The following is a 17,595-nucleotide window of genomic DNA, read 5'->3' as shown; positions in this document are numbered from 1 at the left end:
AGGCAGGCATTGCAGTCACGTTCACAGAGGCAGGCATTACAGTCACATTCACAGAGGCAGGCATTGAAATCATGTTCACAGAGGCAGGCATTACAGTCATGTTCACAGAACCATGTATATCTTGTCATTCTGGCCATATTCTATTCATGCCACAATCTCTGCCACACTCAGGAAAAGGGAATTACACAGACCATGACTGCCAAGAACAAGAATCATAAGGGTTACAAGGGCTCACTCTCTAGACAGAGTAATTAGAATGTGGAAAGTCCTGAAAATTGTGGAGTTCAGAGACTAGTTATAAATACTTGCTGTAGTGGAAGCAGTAAAGCATTTGTGAGCTCTCTTTAAATCAGATGTTTTGTTTGTTTGTTTGTTTTAATTAAACTAACAGCCTTGGAGCTTGATTTGGTTTGAACACAGCATTGGTTTTTGACAGACATTCAGAAAATTTCACACTCCCAACTTCTGAAACCTTGGGAGCTCTGGGTCCACAGGATTTCATCTACTGGGGTCTAGAAGCAGCTGCCCAGGCTCTAAGACAAGTCTACTCTGCTTCCTGCTGCCCATTTGTCCCCATGTCTCTGACAAGATGCCACAGGCTGCTGTCTCTCATTCTATATCACGAACCCCTGGGAAAAGCAGCCAGGCAACTTAGACCTGTCGTCAAGGCAGAAGCAAAAACAAGGAAGACCTTAGTGATCTTCCAAGGGGCCCCAAATACAGGAAGCGGGCTGGGGACAAGTGCTCCAGGGTCAGGGCTAGCCTCCATTGAAAGCTGAGACAGGGCGCCTCTTCCTGTGGATCTTCAGTTCCCAGAACTGCTAACTGAAGAAGTGTACAGTCCTGCTGACTTTAGGAGATCCAAATGGCTTCACAGAAAATGGAGAGACAAACACATGACCATCCTTCAGGGTCCAGACCCACAGACAGAGGGAAGCCAGCTTCCTTCGGTAGGCACGTGAAGGCCTAGAGTCCTGTCTGTTCTCCTTCTTGTCATGGAATTTTCCCTTCAGAAACAATTTTGCAAGAGGAAAGCCAGTCCTCTGAGATGGTGGAGGGGAAAAAAGTGTCCCCGTGAGGTATGGAGCCCATTCACTTGCACTGCTAATGGACAACCATTCTGTGATGAACTAAAGAGAAAGGGGAAGGGAAGTGTGTGTTGCTGCAGATCCATACAAAATGCTAAGCTTCTCTACCCAGGAGTCCCAGGCAGGCCTCAGAGAAGGGAAACTACAGAGAACAAACTAGAAGACCATTAAGTATCAATTATACTGTGGGCTTGGCTGGACAACAGAGAAAATAACATATAGTGTATACTAAGTATACTAGTGTACACTAAGCCAGATACTGATAAACCCCTTAAGTCTCAACCTAACCCTGTGAGGTCAGCACATCAACCCTTCCTAATTTGTGGGTGAAGAAACTAAAACCCAGAGAGGCTAGGGAATGTGCCTAAGGCCACACAGTTCATCTGTGGCAGGGTCTAGGAGAGCCTGGACTTCAAGATCTGGACTTTTGACTATTACCTAGTCCCTCACTCAAGGATATTTTTGAACGTAGACTCGTGTAAAGCACCATGTTAGCACAATGGGGAAACAAGACAGAGTCAGGAGAAGGATCTTCTCGGCTAGTGCGCTTGCTGCTGTAGGGCCTTGGGCAAGATTGTGAGCTTACATGTAGGATTGTGTCTTACATGGCTTGGTGTCTCGAGCTTCAGGCTTTAACCTCCAACCAGAGCTAGCTTCCATCAGTCTGTGAATCTGGGTCCTGGAGGATGGTAAGGAGTTAGTTCATTGACTTTCTAGAATCCCATGGATCTTCCAAAGGCCAATGGCTGATAAAAATAAATAAACAAAAATTTAAATAGGAGGGGAGAAAGGAGAAGTAAAGTGAGGTGATGGAGAGGAAAAGAACACACACACACACACACACACACACACACACACACACACACACACACACACAGAAGGGGAGCGACACCAACAACCTGGCTCTCCATGTGCTCAGAGCCAAGTACACTAAGCACTTACCCTACACTTACTCTCCTTACTCTCTCCCTACTCCAGATAACCAGAGCCTAGGGTTGATGTTACCACCCCCATTTTAGACTAAAGAAACCAAGTACAGGAAGCTCTGTACCTAGTCCAAGGCTGTGGGGCCTGTGCAAGGTCACATGGCTGGGATGTGGAGCCAAGATTCCAAATAGGTAAGGCCACTTTAACCACCAGGCCCGTAGCCAGTAACAAAAACAGTGACTGTCTGAGGTCTAGGTGTAATCCCTCCATTGCAAATCTCTCTGTGGCAAGATGTCCAAGGGTGGAGATGTGGACAGTTTCCGGGGTCCTCAGCCAACAATTCTCCACTCACACTTAGGTGGAAAATACCAGAGACTGTGGAGATGTGAAGAGGAAAGCAGAGCCGCTGCTCAGAGGTGCTTTGGTTGTTGCTGTCCACTTGAGCACTAGTTCATCCTGTGTGGGGCTGTCTGATGGGCTGCCATGTTACTCACGGGGACAGACTTCTGGAATCCCTATTCCATGTTCCTCTAGTCTCTGTAAGGCTGGCGGCGACCCAAGAAATTGCAGCTCAGGGGAGCATAAACTAGATATGGCATCCCATGGCAGGGAGCTAGGAGTTGCTTAATGTGTAAGCAGACGGGTGGGCCAAAGAAAACAGGAGTCAAGGCAGAAGACGTTGGAGGCTCAGCTCAGGGTGCCATGCTCCTGCATCCTGCTCAGGGGTGGGGTGGGGTGGGGTCTGGAGGGGAACACAGTTTTCACAGCTTGCGTGAGAGGAAGCTCCTTGTGCCAGCTCCCTCTGTCACAGCTCGCGTGAGAGGAAGCTCTTTGTGCCGGCTCCCTCTGTCACAGCTGTGTTATTCCACAGAAGAGTGGGGCCTGGGTACTCGACCAGCCTGGATCATCAGTGGAGTGAAAGAGTAGAAGAATCGTTATAGATAATGTCAGAGAAGTAACTTGTATGTCAGGTGCAGCTGGGACTCTGTTCTCTATCATGACAGCCAGCTTCCCATTACTACAACAAAGTACCCGAGGCAAATAATTTTACAAATAGTGTGTGTGTGTGTGTGTGTGTGTGTGTGTGTGTGTGTGTGTGTGTGTGTGTGTGCTCATGAGTGTGGTATGCACATACAGAGGCCAGAGGCCTTGAATCCTCCTGGACGCCATTGTGAGCCACCCAGTGTGGGGACTAGGAATTTAGCCTAGGTTCCCTGGCTGAGTACTAAGCACTGAATCACTGAGCCATCTCTCCAGCCCCACTTTGAATTCCTGCAGCTCCTCCATGAGTGCACTTTGCAGTTGACTAAATTCTTTTCATAGTTTCTTTCTATCCAGTCCTCATGGGACCCCCGAGGAGGCCATGTGGAGTAGTGCACAGGGAGGGTGGTAACCAGTGACTCAATACTGTGTGGTTCAAGAGAGAATCTGCTCTGGTGCTAAGGTGGCCCAGGGCAGGGACTTGGAACCAGACCCCTTCAGTCACAACCTAGCTCTATCAGGCACCAGCTGTGTGGGATTAGGCAAGTTCCTGACTTCTCTGGCTGCAATGCCCTGTCTGTCAAACAAGGAGATAACAGTATCTACTTCTTAGGCTATGGTGAATACAGAATGAATACTTGAGCACATAAGAAGTGGTAGCTTATTATTTATCAGTGTGTGTGTGTGTGTGTGTGTGTGTGTGTGTGTGTGTGTGTGCATACGTGCACATGGAGGGCAGAGGACAACCTCAGATGTTGCATCTTTTTATTGAGATGGAATTTCTCATTGTCCTGTAACCTGCCCCTGAGCCTAGCCTGGATAACCAGCAAGCCCCAGGCATTCACCTGTCTCTCTGCCTTCCCGGTATTGAGATTACAAACATTTGCTACCACACCAGTTCTGTTTAATGTGGGTTCTGGGCATCTAACTCAGAATTCAAGGCCTCAAGCTTACAAGGCCAACACTTCACTCAGCTATCTCCCCAGCTCTGCATCAGTTATTTTAAAGGTTTATTGAGATGTTGGGCGTACTCTTTTCCTGGGCTGCAGTAGTGAAATACCACAAACTAGGTGGTAGAATGCTTCTGGAGGCCAGAAGTTCACAGTCAAAGGAGGAATGGCTGTGTCTCTGAATGACCCCTGACCTCTTCCGGCTTCTCGCAGTGCTCTATCCTCCTGACCCTCCTTGATTGGGAGATGCTGATTCCTTGATTCTAATCTCTGTCTTCTTGGTCACATGCCAGTCTCCGTGTCTATGTACAAATTTTCTCTTCTTTTGAGGACACCTATCACTGAATTCGGGCACACGCTAATCCAGTATGACCTCATTTTAAGTCTCTGGCATGTGCAAAGAGCCAGTTTCCAGAGTCACATTTACAAATGAGGCAGGGTAGGGCTTGAATATTTCCTTGGGGGCCACATTTCAACTCCTACCAACCCCCATAGCTTCCTTTAACCTCAGGATAAGCTCAGCATCCAGCTATGCATGCATTAAGTCCTTCACGTCTCCCTCCAGGTATATCTTGAACTTGCCCTGGTCTTGCGCCTCAGATCCCATTCTTTTTTTTTTTTTAATTGTCACACTTTTATTAGGGAAACTTCCCCATTTTAAGTAAAGAGGTCGTTCAAAGTATATCTAACACACAACAGATTTAGAACAGCCATTCATGAGCTAAAATAAAATGTTCTAAGCAGTTTGTTTAGGACAGTATTTTAGAAATGGCGACACCAGTCACCTTTCTAAAGCAAAACTACACCCGATTTACCTCCCAGCCACTTCAGTTTGGAGCTTGTTTTAATATTAAATAATAAATAACAGTCATTTTTAGAAGACCAGACTACGGTAAAGAGAATCCTCTTCCCTTTGAAGTTTTCCTAGGAATCCACACAACACAAATTGAGGCTGGTGTGGTGGCACGTGCCTTTAATCCCAGCACTCGGGAGGCTGAGGCAGCAAAGGTGCATAGTGAGATCCTGCCTCAAATAAAACAAAAGACCCGAATGCTGAGTAACTAAGGTTTATACCGGACTCCATAGAACCACGACGACGGGTGTTAAAGCCTCTTCCACTATAAAATAACTTGACCCTTTGCAATAAAATAAGAGAAACGTGTAAGCAAAGAACCCAGGCCCCATCAAACTTAAATGTCAGACCCCATTCCTTAGGCTTCTTGGCCCTTCTGGCCAGTGCCCGTACCACCTATTCCCTTTCAAGTTTTGCCCACTTCTGAGTCCCGCCTCAGCATGCAAGACTTGCTGTGGGCATCAGCTCTTCCCACAAGCCTTCCTCGCGGTCCCCTCTTCCTCTGATCCTGATGGAAACAGTCGCTTGTCATCGTCCCCCTCCCCCACCCCTGGACTCTGCCCAGTTCTACCAAAGATCCAGTCATCTTGTCTGCTTCCTTCCCCCACCGTGAGCTTGTAGGACAGACAGTGTGTTCAATGCTCAGCCCAGAGTCAAGCATACAATAGACCGCAGGGTGCAAATTGGAGCCTCATGGGCGGGATGTGGCCAAACAGATGCGTTTTATTCAGCCTGCATGGTATTGAGAATTTAAAATAGCTACCAACAATTAAAATGAGATGAGTTCTTATAAAAATCCAGAACTGCAGCTTCCTTGGAGAAGCTGGAGGGCCTCTTCCTCTCAGGCCTTTGTTCCTGTCTCAATTTGCTGAAGCTAAGCCAATACTACCTCTCATGCATTCCCGGTTGTACTCACAAATAGCAACACCTGCTCATTTGTGTATTGCCTCTGGATGCTTCTGCACCCTAAGAGTAGAGCTGAGTTATTATGACCCAGATATTTGTTCTCTGGCTTGTATTAGTTCCTGGTCTCTGCTGTAACAACTACTGTGGAGTTGTGACTTATGACAACATGAGATTTCTAGTTCATATTTATAATTGACAGAAGTCCAGAGTCATTTTCATGAGGCTGAGTCCCAGGTACTAGTAGAGCCTCTCTCTCTCTCTCTCTCTCTCTCTCTCTCTCTCTCTCTCTCTCTCTCTCTCTCGGCCTTAGCAAACTTATTCTTGCCTTTGCTGGTTTGTTTGCTGAGGGCATTCCTGGACATGTGACTTTGTCTCTCCAATTGCTTGCCTTATGGTCACCATGCCCCATCCCCCTATGGGCAAAATCTCCCTTTTCCTCTTCTTGTAATGATAAATACAATTGCATTTGTGGGGCTCACCCAGATTCAAGACAAATCTTGTCTCAAAATCCTGAATTTAATCATTTCTGTGAAAGCCTTTTCCTCACATTATAGGAACATCCAGGTGTCGTTGTTTAGGGGGTGGTTTTCAGTGTACCCCATGTCCTTAGGGGACATGTTCAATGTACCCCCATGGCCTTGCAGAGGAAAGGTTTTGCCCACCCTGTTTTAGAATGACATATACCAGCCCTTCTGGAAGCCCTGGGGCTCATTCTCTATCTGGACCACACCAGTGTTCCTCATTGTGTTAACCATTTCCTAGGACTGGCTCTGCCCCCCTCATCCCTGCCCCATCCTCCTGCATAGAGGGAATAAAACAACACCATCTGCAACATTGCTAGGTTTTCTGATCTTGCTTTACTCTCTCTCACAGCCCTGTGATATCCTCAGGAACAGAAAAAAAAATGATAGAGTTCTCTTTTCTTTTTTTAAAGCCAAAATGGTCTGTTTTCCATGTAGGATCCTTTCTTCACCTTGTTTTGCAGGCTTGATGTCTTTTCCAGATGTGCTAAAAGGGTTGTGCTCCATTTTTTTCTGGGCTCAAACTGCTCTCTGCATCCTATTTCAGCCTTGTATAACCAGCCACCCTCCCTAAACTAAACAACTCTGCTCTTCTAAGTGCCCCCAAGAAAGCATCACCCCACTCCTTCCCAACTTTTACTGTGGAAATTCAGATACAAGTTGGTTTCCAGATTTCTTTCTTAACTGGTAAAGCTAGCAGAAACATGTGGTGAATGACCACTCACTGTAAGAACGAATGGAACACACAGGCTCTCAACCATCTGCATGGGAGGACAACATCTTTTCACTTGACCCTCATGGATGTGAGTAAAAAGCACATCATGTTTTCACGGGTATGTGAAAAGGCTAGTCATGTGCACGGGTAATGGGCTTCAGCATTCATAGGCATCAGTGTCCGGTAGCGCGCTCCCTCCCCCGAAATGGGAGCAGGCAGCTCTTGTCTTCCTTTTATGGAACTGAGGCTTAGGAAGGTGAGATAACTGCCTGTCAGACAGCTGGCAGGTGGCAGGCTTGGCTATGGAGAGTCTCTTCCCCACCCAGTGCACTCTCCACCAACTGGAGGGGATTCTGCTGTGTGACCGGCCAAGGGGAACGCACAATACAGTGAGTGGCCTGGAGTTCGAGGGCTGCTTCTGATGACTTCCTCTGTCACTCAGTGAGGGAATGTTTTCTCTCTAACGTTCAGTTTTTCAAAATGTTAATATCTCCTTGTGGACATCTTCAAGAATAATAATGTTAACCAATATTGAACTGGTACTTTTCGTGTGCCATGCTGTGTTTCACATGCCGTTTACAGACGAACTCATTCAACACTCATGGCATCCTTGTGAGGAGGGTATACTGATCACAGCTACCTTGCAGAGGAGATAGAACATTTCAGAGCCTAAACTGGGGGTCATGTGCCTATGAATGGAGGGACGTGAGTCCCACAGACAAGGTGATTTCTATATTACAACTCACAGGTGAGTGATGATCTCTCTGATGAAGTAGGGACATGAATAAAGGTAAAATTAAGAGCTACATGAATAATTAGAAAAGTGATTTTTAAAGCAAGGGAATATCAAGTAGAAAGACATGGGAATGTCCTTGCTTTGTTCAAAGACCAGCAAGTGGAGCAGAAGGAGTGAGGACAGGAGATGGAATTAGAGATGTTTAGGTATCATGTGAGTGGTCCATAGCAAGGAATTTGGCTTATGAGACGGGACATCATTGGAAAGACTGTGAACAGAAGGGTAGCAATTAGCTTTGTCTGAAGGCATCACTGTCTGCTATGAGAAGAGAATAGAACACAGGCCACAGATGGAAGCCATCACCGTAATACAGGGTAGACATGGTGGTGGTTTGGCAATAAAAATGGTAACTGTGGTCAGTTCTGTTCTATTTTAGAGGTGTAGTTGAGATTATTTGCTGATGGAAAAAAAAAGAAAAATCTAGGGTGACTCCAGACTTTGGGGACAATTAACAGCAGCGGGAAAGTCTTCAGGTGGAGCAGGTGGAGAAGTTGGCACTAGTAACCTCCCCGGGCATCCTAGATGTTGAGGAGGAGGTAAATCTGTTCTTATTTAGGAATCACACACACACACACACACACACACACACACGCACGCACGCACGCACGCACGCACGCACGCACGTACGCACGCACGCACGCACACAGGTCTAAAGTGTGGAGAAGCTGGCACTAGTAACATCCCTGGGCATCCTAGATATTGAGGAGTAGGTGAGTCTGTTCTTATTTAGGAATTACACAAACACACACACACACACACACACACACACACACACGCACACGCACACGCACACGCACACGCACACACACAGGTCTAAAGTCATAAGACTCAATGAGAACACCATGGGAGAAATGTTGGTAAGAGCTGGGGATCCTGGTGTTCTAATGTTTAAAGGATGCACTTAAAGGTTTGCAGTGGTAGCTGAGACCAGGAGAGAGCAGACAGACAGAAGAGAGACAGAGACAGTAGTGTCCCAGAAGCCAAGTGAAAGTGTTTCAATGTGGAGTGATCGATCATGTCAAATGCAATGGCTTTGTTAAATAAAATAAGCGTTAAAACTGGTAATTTGAACTTACAACATAGAGACATTAATGGTGATAACAAATGGAATGAAAGAGAGGGATCAGAGTCCAGATATCCAGGTCTGCACACCTTTTTTTTTTCTATAAAATACAATAAAAAATAGATGAGGATTGATGAGTTGTGAAAAGCCTTTTATTTTCAAGTGGGATGTGTTTGAATGATGGTGGTAATGGTAGAGAAATGATGGTGGTTATGGTAGAAGGAAGTGGATACAGTCAGAGTAGAAGTCAGAGCAATCAGTGGATTGACGTCCTAGAATCAGTTAAAGAGGGTGCGTAAGTTAGGGGTCTCCACAGTAGGAACATAAAGTTCAACAAAGGAAGAGGAGTGTTTGGGGTCTACATACTGGACAGTGGATGGATGTGGAGGTGGGAGCTTTGGAAGTTCTCTTGTGACTGCTCAGAATGCTTCAGTGAGATGAAATGAAACAAAGTCTTATCACTGAGAACCTAGAAGAAGATAACAAAGAGCATAAGAAGAAAAATGCAGACTAAGTCATGCTCAGAAGATTGGGAGGTGGAAGGGGCTGAGTAAGAACATTCCGACAGTGGCATAGCCCTGGGACCTGCAGTTTTCCTCTAGCTGCATGTTTCTCTAGTTTAGGTGTGTGTATTTAAATGGCTTTTGCAATTGATGGATGACATATAATTAAATAGATTGATGTTTGTAGGAAAAAGGCAAGATCGGCTTTAAGGCACAAGTGTTAGGAATGGCCATATGATAGTGATATGACACAGTCATATGACATTTGACGTGTGTGTGTGTGTGTGTGTGTGTGTGTGTGTGTGTGTGTGTGTGTGTGTAAAATGCCTTTGACTAGTTTTGATCTGGCAGTAAAGGAGAGCTATAGGAATGATCACAAGAACAGAATAAAAAGGGGGAATGATAAGGGAGAGGCAATAAACACGGCCTGACATTTCTAAGTATCTGTTGAGTTGAGTTCATATTATTCATGCTTTATTTTTGCTTGTCTGTTTGGTTGCTTGCTTTGGCTTGGGCTTGTTTTTAGACAGGATCTCACAAGTAGCTCTGGCTTGCCTAGAACTTGCTGTGCAGATCAGCTTGGCCTCCAGAGCAGCAATCTTCCAGCTTTCTTGAATGCTAGAATTATGAATGTGTCACTGTATCCAGCTATAGTGCATGTGTTTTTAGAATTTATCTGTTTAATTCCGCAATTCAAGAGTATATCAGGAACATACACAATTGCCTGAGATCCATCCCATTGCCACACAACTGGAGTAAACCTGTGAAAGGAATAAAAAGCAATGTTTTTTTTTTTCTCTGTGTCTGTCTCTCTGGGTGTGTGGTGTGTGTCTCTGTCTCTGTGTCTGTTTCTGTCTCTCTGTCTCTCTGTCTCCTTCTCTCTCTTTGTTTAATTTTCAGCTAAAGAATCAACTAAGCCTATGATTTGAGTCTCAGACTATCTCAGAAAGGCATCAGCACAGGAACTCATCTCATTTGGGAACTTGATGAGCTAGCCTTGCCTAGAGGCAGGGCTGACAGTAATAGGTCTGAATTTTTGAGCAGAGAACAGAGATCACAATTTTGGTTTTTCTTCACATTGGGAATCTGAATCCACTTCTCCAAGCACAAAGTTCCTTATCACAGAAATGTTAGGAACATCACACTTAGTCAACAGGCCAGTGAGGACTACCTACCATGTACCAGGCATAGTTTGAGTGCTGGGGACTTCTTGGTAAAGAAAACTAAGGTGATTATCATGATTATTATCAATGAATCCAGTGAGAATCACCTCGGAGATCGGTGAAGCTCACCTCTCCCTATATCTGTGAGGGTCTTTCCTGAGAAGATTATCCAGGAAAAGAGGACACACACTGAACACAATTAGCACCGTCCCATTGGCTGGGGCTTTGCTTGTAGCAATGCAGGAACAAGAAGGACCAAGAACACTGATGCAGACATTTCTTCCTGGCCACTGTGACGTGAGATGCTCTGTTCTATCGTGCCTTCTACAATGATGGACTGAAACGTCTGAAATAGTGAGATAAAATGAATATTGTCTCTTTTAAGTTGCTTTCTTTGGGTATTTTGTGATAACAATGAAGAAAACGACATAAAACTTTCCATATTTCTTTTTCTGAAAGCTTCCATACTAGGTGACAATGAGTAGCAGAGTGAGCAAAGCTGTGGGACCAGTGTTGGGGGCATAAAAAGTACACACAGTCCTGGGAATGTGGCCTCTCCCACCTAATCCCTCCCCCAAGTGACTTTCCAAATTGTTCATATCATACCATACCCCAGATGGTTGGCAGAGCTAAGGCTCTGAGTATTGCTACCCATCTCCATATCATAGAGGTATAGCCACCTTATTTTTTACCCAAACTCCTTGGAAACTGAGCTCTCCCATCTCAGTGGGGAGCTGAAGGAGGAAGCCTATTACTTAGAGCCCTTAGGTGTCTAGGACCAGAGTCTCAACCCTGCTGTGTAAAGGGTTGCTCTCCATGGGTTCCCTGTCTGTTTGGCTCCCCCATTATCCTCATCTTCCGCTGCCAGTCTGATACAGGAGTTCCAGCCACTTGGAAACAGCTCCCATGCTGCCCACTCTGAGTATGTACAAGCTACCCAGTCGCCCAACCTCCTCCCTCCTCCTGCTTACCCAGGCAGTTTCCCCTTGAGAGCCAGCCTTGAGTTCTCACGTGTCCAGCTCTCCCGGGGGAGCTCGCAGCGTGTGCATACACCATCCTCGCCATGTGACCCTCCTCCGCTGTCACCCCCTCGCCTGGACAGACCTGTCATTTTCTCATTATCATCGCCATCCCAGACCCAAACTTGTCCTCTGCTTTCCTGTTTCCAATTAAACTTTGTCCTATCAGGAATCCTAGGCCACATTGTTCTGCGGTTACCAGAGAGGAAAATGACAGCATGTGAAGGAAATTCTCACTGCTCAACCTCACAGACTTGGCCGGAGATATCCTGGTGGGGGTGGAGCACAAAAGCTGGGGGAGACCCCAGGGCAGATGCGGTGGACCAGCAAGGTTTGCAGTGGGTGTGGGGCGGGGTGTATTTTCTTGTACTTTCTTTTCACAGCTGCTATTCCTTGGAGACCCCAACATTCCAGTTCCCAGGGCTAATTTTAATTTTTTGGGATTGGCTTGTTCTGAGTGACCCTTACCCCTGCCTTTCCCCTTGGCTCCATGTGTTTATTCCTGCCCTGTGGCTCACACAACCCACACACACTCACATGTACACTCTAACTCCTGCGACTCTTTGAGCAGAGAATAAAATAACTAATTCAGGACAACAAGTGGCCAGGTCCCTGCACCACTCAGGAAGCAGGAAGCTAAGTAGCAGGGGGGGAGGGTGGTCCTGAAGGACAAAAGAGAGCAGAGGTGGGGACAACTTCCTGCTTCCCAAGTAAGGACATGATGTTTATAGCGTCAGATGTGAGCTCACAACCTTTCTGGAACATTTAGGAAAAGGAAAGACTATGAGGGAGGAGAGGTGAAAAGGTAAGAATAAGGCATGCAAAAAGCTGTCTGCCATTGCTCTCTGATCCCCCCATTGGTACAGCATCCAAGCATCTCAGTTCAGATCCTCATGGGTCTCTAACTGAGTTTTACAGAAGATGTAGACAGCAATTCCGTAATAGCAGCACCAGGATTCAGAGATTTATGGTGACTGTCCCTGTTTGGGGTGTTCCTGGGAGATGTCGTCGCTTCAGATCCTAAGCCAGGATGCAAGTTCAGCCTCCTGACTTCCAACCAGATTTCTTTCAGGACACTAGGCTACCCTTAGTCACATTTCCCATCTATTTCCTAGGACCTGGAAGCATCTGAAGCATTTGGCTGTCGGGTGCTGCCCTCTGGCCCTACCCAAGCTGGCTTCCTCAGAGTCCTTTACTTCTTTGCAAAGGACGAAGTGGGGGGAGGGAGTGATGTCCTTGATGGAGTAATTGCACCTGCCTGGCTCCACACTGAGGACTTGTTGCAGAGAACCAGAATTCCCTTCCTGTTCTCCATCCCCCACTCTGCTAGTTCTTCAGGAAAGCTGACTAGTAACTGAGGCTTCTTCCTCTAATTTCAGAGGCATCAAAAACCCTCCCTGGACATCAGTGGTGACTTCCCAACTCTTAAAAGTTTGCCCCACTTTTAGAGATGCTTATTCATACCCTGTTATTTTTCTCCATCTCCTTGGCCATCTATGTCCACTTTCTTGTCTTCATTTTCAGATCCTGGGCTTTCTTTAACCAAGGAAGTAAAGATTCTAGAACTTTCCACTGGCTTTTTGTGGATCTATTAGACTTCAGATCACTCTTAATAGTCTCTTAAGTGTTGAGTCCCCAACACGTGCAGACAGGCTATCTGGATTTGAGTCCTAGCTCTGCCTCAATTTCCACATTAATAAATGAGAATGGCCTAGTTTGCTTTATGTTACTGTGAAAGACATCATAACAAACAATTTAGGGGAAGAAAAGGTTTATTTCAACTTACAGGTTACAGTACATCATTGAAAGAAGTCAAAACAGGAACTCACAGTAGAAACCTGGAGCAGAAACCTGTAGATGGATTTTTCTTTGGGCTGCCAGCTCACAAAAAAAAAATGACATAGAGACTTATTAATGAAAGCTTGACCTATAGCTTAGGCTTGTTTCTAACTAGCTCTTATAACTTAAATTAATCCATTTCTATTCATCTCTGTGCTGCCACATGACTCATAGCTTTTACCTCTCCTCCTGCATGTCTTGCTCCCTCTGCATCCAGTTGGCAACCCCATCTTTCTTCTTCCCAGAGCTCTTTCTGTCCAGAAGTCCCTGATATACCTCTTGCCTACCTATTGGCCATTTAGCTTTTTGTTAAACCAATCATAGTAACTTATCTTTACACAATGTAATCCAATATCTCGCAACAGAAACTAAGGAAGCAATGATGTTTACTGGTTCTTACTCCCAGGTTTACGTTCAACTACCTTTTTTATTCAGCCCAGGCTCACCTGCCTAGGGATGGAGCCACCCATAATGGCCTGGGTCCTCCTACATCATTTAGCAGTCAAGAAAATGCCCCACAGACATGCCAACAAGCCCATTTGATGGAGGCAGTTCTCCAGGTGAGATGTCCTTGTCCTAGGTTTGTCAGGTTGACATCCAAGAGTAGCCATCACAGGGTGATGAGTTCCCATGATATATACAAAAATACTAACTACTTTGTTGATTTACGAAATATGGTTTTGCCTTTTAAAATAAAGATTGAGTTTATATAGTTCATACATTCAAAGTCCTGAGAACAGTGCTGATGCTTGGTGCTGCTACTGTAGCTACAACAGTGCAGTAACTGTGGGGTTAGTACCATTGCTCCTAAGTGTCCAGAGTGAGAGTATCTCACATTTGACTCAGGCCTTCCAGTACTTCCAGTACTTCCAGGCCAAGTACTACTCTTTCTTTCAACAGCCCCTGGAGATAAGTCACATTTTCTTCACCTTTCATATGAGCATACTGAGGCTCAGAGACACAGAGTTGACTTATCCTAGATCATCCAGCCAAGAGGTAGAGGACCAAAACATGTCCCTCGATCCTTGTGACTGTGGTGACAAAGCTGCACCCAGCCTTGCTCTGGCCATCTTTCCTTTGGTCATTTCTTACTTCATGGTTACAGGCACCAGGCTTTCCTTCCTGGGAATCTTCATATCCTTAGACACGTGACCCATTCAAGGTCTATAAAGCTTAACACATCACATCAGAAATAGAACCCAGGTCTGCTAAAGTAATTTCCAGTCTGGCTCTGCATTCATCACAACCTTTTGTCTTGTGGGCCCATTTCCAATCTAGACGTGTTATAACAAAGAGATCCATTGCTGGGTGTTGCTGCTCATGCAGAAATAATGGAGCTAATATCATTGTGTTGAGGATTGGAGTATATTACAGCCTAGAGAAGCATGGGCAAGGTGAAGGGTTCCAGTTCTCAGGCCTCTAGGTAATCATGGTACCATTCACTCCAGGTACATCCCCTTTCACTGCTCAAACCCTCTGTCTATTCTTTCTCTGGGGACGTTGATACCCTTTGGTATCTGAGATTGTGAGTCTGGTGTTCAGGCCTCCATCCAAGCTCTCTCTGTGGAGAAAACATGCTCGGGCCAGGCTCCAGGTTGCTGAGTCCCTGCATAAGCCCCACAGGGTGGTTTGAGGGTTCCTCCACCCTGACAGTCTCCTGATGTGGATATTTTTAAGGAAAGTTCCACAGAGCAAAACCTCACAGGGACATTGGTGTTTGAGGGCTGGGCTCTTCCTGCCTTCCTCTGGAGGCTGGTTTTGAGGTTGAATCACTGAATCACTCAGCAAAAGTAAATAAATAAGTGGAGGAAGGGAATCTTCCTCAAAAGGAATTATGTTGCCTCCTCCTTTGACACAAAGCAGCTGTCATCACCGAGGAGTTGACAGCCTCTCTGGGACTGTCCTTCATTCCAGAGGCACCCACACCTACCTCTTTCCCTAGACAAGGGCTGAGGAACAGGCTGTCCACATCCAGAGTCTCTGAGTAGGTCAACCTTGATGTCCTCCTCCTCCTCCCTCTCAAGTAGAACAAGAAGTGACCTACCCATGGGCCCGAGATCTTGTGACTTGCTTAGTTTTCTTTGGGGCTCACCTACTCCTTCTTGTGACTTACTTGAGCATGTAGTTTCCATGAACTGCCTCTTGCTTCTTTCTCCTGGGTCAGTGTTTGCTTGACTTGTCCCCTTCATGCAAAGAACATGACAGAGAGCTCACCCCTTCCCTGAGTCCAGGCCCTCATTTTGCAGATATGGAAAATGAAGTTGGGATAGTCACAGAGGCCAGCCCTGGAACACGTGGAAACTTTGGGTAAGAGTTTAGACTAGAGTCAGAGACCCATTGCTCCCTGAAGTATCTGACCAGCAGTTGAATTGAGATCCCAACACCCCACCTCCAGACCTTGCATGGCTGAGCTCCTGGACCCCATACACCTTGAGGCCACCCCTAATAGATTGAAAGAGCCAAGACATGTAATAGGAGATTGAAAGGAACATTGTAGAAAGCCGTCAGCATTGGTAATGCCAGATTTCCTTGGCCCTTGTATCAGCTACCTGACCAGTTTTGAGGTCTCCTGGGCTATCTCTTTCATTGTCACCCCCTGAAAGGAATCCACTCAAGATCTTTTGCAGCACAATATCCACCCATTGCCTCAGGTTCAAACTATTCTCAGAATCCATGACATTTGAGCCATTCTAATGCGTTCCCCATCTTCTCTCCCTGTCTGTCTGAACACGGCCCCTCTCACCCACTGAGGAGAGAGGCTCATTCCGAAGCCTAGTGAAGCTCAGTAGTGGAGATGGAAGCTGGTGTGGACATGACAAAGGCCAGTCTAGGAGCACCATAGGGTGACCTGAATGTACTTTCTGTCACTCTGTCCTTCCCTAAGACCCCGGGGAAAGTTAAGTTGCTGATCATGCCTGCATCCTGTTTCCTTGTTTCTCCCCATGGGGAATCTGCCTAACAACTCCCCCTACTGTGAGGACAGCACTTCACAGCATAGCTTAGGGGGGAGTGCTTGGTAGCCCTTGCTACTCCCCTTCATCCCCCAGGGCAGGGGGATGCAGGGCAGCAGTCACAGAATGGGGAGAGAGTTTGGGTTAGACCCCCAGCTGCCTAGACTTAAAAACATGGACAGCCGTAAAAGTTTCTGAGCATGCAGTGAACAAAAAGTAATTCAAGTCACTTAATAGGCCTGCCACATCCACCTGTGTTGCATGGCATGGCTTCGCTGCAGTCTTGGTTCCAAACGCACAGCATGGGCACTCTGTGCTGTGGATACCATCACACCACACAGCGCTAACAGACACAGTCTGAAATGCCTCATGTGGCCCAGGTTTGAGACTGCTGTGTGTTATGAACTGCAATGTTTTTGCTGTACATACAAAGTTTTTTTTTCTTTTATAGAAAAAACATAATCATTTAATTTCAGAGGACAAAGACTTAATACTTTCCTTCTTTCTTTCCTTAACTTGCAATTGTCAAATTAATATATCTTTGGATTCCATTCTGTTAGAGCATCTGATTTTTAAAATTACTGCTTGCATTAATGACATGAGTTTCATAAAAAAATATCAATGGATTTTTGTCTTGGGGTTAGGCCAGAATTTCTAACAGTTTCTGAAATGGCCATAAACATTCTTCTGCCATTTTGTAGCACATATTGTGAAAAGTGACATTCTTAGTAATGACAGTTATAAAGTCAAAATATTAGTCAAATCTGAAACAGAAGGACTGGAGACATAGCTTAGTGATGAAAGCGCTTGCCTCCCAAGTAAGAGGACCAGAGTTCAGATCCCCAGAAACCCACGTCAGTGCCAGCTAGGCTTGATGGCCTGCCTGGGACTGCAGCCTTGGAAGGCAGAGATGGAGGATCCCAGAGTAAGTTGGGGAGCGAGACCTGTTTATTACAGCTTCAGTGATTTTGTTACAGCAACAGGAAATGGAGTAATGCAGGAAACTCAGAGGGAGAGACCAAGAACATACACAATAAGTCTGCAAGACCTGTCCTGATCCCCGTGGAGCCGTGGGCTGGGCCTCTAGACTTTACAGAGGAAAAGCCTCCTTAACTGAGCCGAGAACCTCTCATTGTATTCAGTTTAACACAAAACACTTTCAGTATTGGGCTGGAGAGATGGCTCAGAGGTTAAGAGCACTGGCTGTTCTTCCAAAGGTCTTGAGTTCAATTCTCAGCAACCACATGGTGACTCACAACCATCTATAAAGAGATCTGGTGCCCTCTTCTGGCATGTAGGCATACATGAAGGCAGAACACT

At 45.9% G+C, this 17,595-nt stretch overlaps 1 protein-coding gene across 6 annotated transcripts in view; it reads left to right on the top strand.

The window, feature by feature from the left end:
• Syn3 (synapsin III) overlaps positions 1–17,595 on the top strand; it is a 454,398-nt gene that overhangs the window by 222,295 nt on the left and 214,508 nt on the right. The gene's annotated exons all lie outside the window — the stretch shown is intronic.

The sequence above is a fragment of the Peromyscus californicus genome, unplaced genomic scaffold, assembly GCF_007827085.1.
Source record: "Peromyscus californicus insignis strain IS unplaced genomic scaffold, ASM782708v3 Scaffold_24__1_contigs__length_46423439, whole genome shotgun sequence".
NCBI classification, from domain to species: domain Eukaryota; kingdom Metazoa; phylum Chordata; class Mammalia; order Rodentia; family Cricetidae; genus Peromyscus; species Peromyscus californicus.
This window is presented reverse-complemented; position numbering and strand designations above follow the sequence as displayed.